Source organism: Aulonocara stuartgranti, assembly GCF_965226115.1.
Source record: "Aulonocara stuartgranti genome assembly, chromosome: 10".
In the NCBI taxonomy this organism is placed as follows: domain Eukaryota; kingdom Metazoa; phylum Chordata; class Actinopteri; order Cichliformes; family Cichlidae; genus Aulonocara; species Aulonocara stuartgranti.
This window is the reverse complement of record NC_138946.1, coordinates 19,307,582-19,311,797: the sequence shown is the minus strand read 5'-3', so window position 1 is coordinate 19,311,797 and position 4,216 is coordinate 19,307,582.

Genomic DNA, 4,216 nt, shown 5'->3' with positions numbered 1-4,216 from the left:
TACATCACAGCCTCTAGTCTGAACTCTTTTTTTTCTTTACAAACAAAACACGAAGACTCATATACTAATATGCAAAAGAACCATAGTTCCTTCTGTTATAGATGCTCTACTAATACCTGCAAAGTGACTATCATCACATGAAAAACAGTGTGGAAATAAATCCTTTAAATAATACACTATATTGCCAAAAGTATTTACTCACCCATTCAAATAATTGAATTCTTGTGTTACAATCACTTTCATGGCCACAGGTGTATAACATCAAGCACCTAGGCATGCAGACTGCTTCTACAAACATTTGTGAAAGAACGGGTCACTCTCAGGAGTTCAATGAATTCCAGCGCGATACCATTATAGGATGCCACTTGTGCAACATGTCCAGTTGTAAAAATATTCAGTCACCAACAGCTGACTGTTGGTTATAATATCACCAACAGCTGATATTATATGGTGATATTATAACAAAGGGTCAATGATTGGGAACAGCAACTCAGTCATGTAAAATCACAGACCCGGGCCAGTGGATACTGAAGCGCAGAGGTCTTTCTGCAGAGTCAATCCAAACTTCCTGTGGCCTTCAGGGTAGCTCAAAAACAGTGTGTAGAAAGCTTAATGGAATGGGTTTCCATGGCCGAGCAGCTGCATCCAAGCCCTACATCACCAAGTGTAATGCAAAACGTCAGATGGACTTATATAAAGCACACTGCTACTGGACTGGAGTGATGAAATACACTTCTCTTTCTGGCATTTCAATGAGTCTGGGTTTGGCAGTTTGCCAGGAGGACAGTACTTTTTTGACTGCATTGTGCCAAGTGTGAATTTTGGTGGAGGGAGGATTATAGTGTCGGGTTGTTTTTCAAGAGTTGGGCTCTGCCCTTCATTTCCAGAGAGAGGAATTCTGAATGAAAAACAGTTTTTACCACCAAGCCATATGACACTTCAACCACAACACTTAAACACACACAACACACAGGACGCACTCAGAAGCTACCTTGCAGCTTCACAAGTACTCTGTTTAATCTGCACTGGTCACTTTATTGTTATTGATATTTATATTTAAAAAGTGCAATACTGTAATTTTCTGCTGCTCATTCCTGTGCAATATCCCATCTGCCCCCCCCCCCCCCATCATATTTCTTTTCAAGATTTTCTTATTTAATCACTAGTGTACATATATTTATATTTATAGATACATATATATTTAGTTATCTTTTCTCTTTTACCACGTCTCTCTAATATTTTGCTCTTTACTAATTTTCTATTTTTTTTAATTATTTTATTTTATTCTATTATATTTTCTTCTACTGTACCATGCTGCTGAGTGACTGCTGCTCGTCAAACACATTTCATTGCAATGTTGACCCTGTGCTAACTTGCATATGACAGATAAAACTGAATGCTTAATCACACCAAGACATATTGCACAATTTAAATGCTCCCAACTTTGGTGGAACAGTTTGGAGATGGCTTGTTCCTGTTCCAACACGACTGCGCACCAGTGCACAAAGAAAGATCCATAAAGATGTGGAGGAGCGAATTTGGTGTGGAGGAACTTGACTGATGCAGGTAAGACTGAAACAAAGCTCACACCCCAATCAATAACCGCTAATGTCTATTACATATTAAAAAGAAGCTACAATTGTTTCTGGGCCTAACATACCCATTCAACCTCTTAGCACACAGATACTGCACAAGCAGCACAAATGAAGTATTCAAAAGAGTGGCAGTATCGAATAGAGCTTATATGATATGCACTCTACACAAAATAAGACTAGAAAATTGTGTAATCATGGGGACAAATCGCACAGGTAATCAGGTTAATTAGTGACAGGACTGGGTATGAAAAGAGAATCCCAGAGAAAAAGCCTAGAAATAACACAGCAAAAAAAAAAAAAAAGTCATTGTCACTGATTATGGTTTGTTTGGAAATAAAAGAAAATAAGAAAAAAGAAAATAGAAGAGTATCAATATCCAGGAGGGCATCGGGGTGAATGAATGCTCATAACTGCAGTACTGTGCAAAAGTCCTGAGACACTCATTTCATTAAATTTTGTTAGGAATATTGGAAACAGGTGCAGAGATTTACTGACATATCCAAACACACATTGAAAGACAGTATATAAAAAACCGAGTTTATACAAGTCAATGTGGTAATCCGGTTGTTCAGTGATGACGCGACGAATCCTACTTCCGGGTCTAAAGTAGTCTGCGTTTAATATGGCTTTTGTGTTGTTAACATGTTTAATGCTATGTATTTTCTTCTATTTGATCTCAAAAAGCTCCTAAAACAGTCAGTGATCCCTGTTGACCTCCCTCGGCTTTTATTACCGCTAATCATTTATTTAAGCTCAGTTTTTAAAACCTTAGAATGTAACTGCAGCCCAGCCCATGCAGCAGTATATGAATGACTAACTTTGTATTGTGGATGGATTATCTCAGTTGTTCTCCTGGCTGAAGTTTGGTCCTTTTACAGCATCCTGCCATGCGATTACATTTGTTTCTGACCACCGAGAAAACTCACGTTAACTTTTATCGAGTGGAAAAAAAGTTAGCTTGTTTATATTATGCTAACATAGCTGTGTCGCCAGCGGTCACGTAGCACATCATTATATACCAGCTAGCCAAACTTCAGTAACCCTACAAACGTCACTGCTGTTTAGTTTTCTGTCTTCATTTATGCTGGAAGTGATAAGAAAGCTGTATGTTTTAATTTGTTTCCAAAACCCCGCAGTCAGGACATGCTTTATTGTATTTAGATAGAAGCTAGCGAGCTAACTCCCTGCTAACTTCTAACTCTGTTAAATGTCATAAATTCCGTTTTCATGGATGCCTGGATGTTAAACTCAATTGTTACACCTGGTAGAGCAGAACGCTGATCATTTTATTAAAGATGAAAGACTTTAGACAGTTTTTCAACTCTCAGTAATGCCACAGTGATCGTTTGATATATGGACCTGCAACGGAGTTTAGACCCAGACACGGCTAGTGACGTCAGACTGAACAACCGGATATTTGGTATGACTACCTGTATTCTTCAAGATAGCCTGAACTCTCTTAGCAAAACTTTCTTGTAATTTCTTTAAGTAGTATTCAGGAATACTTCCAGGTTTCTTGAAGGACATTCAAAGTTCTTCGTTGGTTGTTGGCTGCCTTTTATTTCATTCTCTGCCACGATGACACCACACTGCTTCAATAACATTGAGTTTCAGGCTCTGGGGAGGCCAATCCATGACTCTTCCAGTGTGTAGTTCAATGCAGTATGCTTTTACTGCATTTGGGATCATTGTCATACTGAAAAATTAAGCTGCTGCCAATCAGATGCTTTCCAGATTCTTGTATCCTGACTTCATAAGCATTTGAAATTTCAAATTTGGATTTATCACTCCATCAAACCTGTTTCTCCTGATTTTCAGTCAAGTTCTTATGAAATTTGGCATATCAGAGGACATGACTATCAGGTGCTGTTCATCTGCTGTGATAGTTTTTCTATATTGGCCACTACTTATTTTTTCCTCCACTTTTTCACATTACTCAAATATTTTAAGTACAACAAACCGTGCTTTTTACCTCTTTGAGAATCACATTGTTAGTGCACATAAAATACTTACTGTTATCTTTGTGTTATCCTTGGCATTTGTCATACCGTTGTTCGAACATACAAGAACAAATTATGTGTTTTTTTTGAGAGGCTGCTTGTAACAAAGTGCCAATTTAAATGGTTCTCTTTGCTAAGTTGTCCAATGTACCAGTTTGTCCCTTGATATATGCCTTTCTTGTTAGTTTTTGTGCTTGAATGATTCATAGTGTTAAGTGCCTTAAGAAAAACAAACAAAACCTCTGAAAATGGTGAACATAAGGTCTGGAATGAAAATGAATGAAAAGCAGACAATATCCAAAGAAAAATAGTAAAAGACTTTCATAAAGCCTGGGAAACGATTTATATTTAAACACCACAAATTAGGAGAACGTTTGGTTCCTTGAAAACAAAATATAAAGTAATGAGAGGTGCTTCAAGACTTATGCACAACACTGTACTGTTTTTGCAGGTTTTGGAACAGCACTTGTTGTCCTGCAGATGATGTCTTTTTTTAAGAAAGCCTTGCTTGTGTCTGTGAGATAGTGCCAGACAACATTATGCAGGTAGACCAAGGAGACCACTATGGCAAACTAGTGCAGGTGATAAATGGCCCTGCCTGCAGTCCAAAGCTGTCTCCCC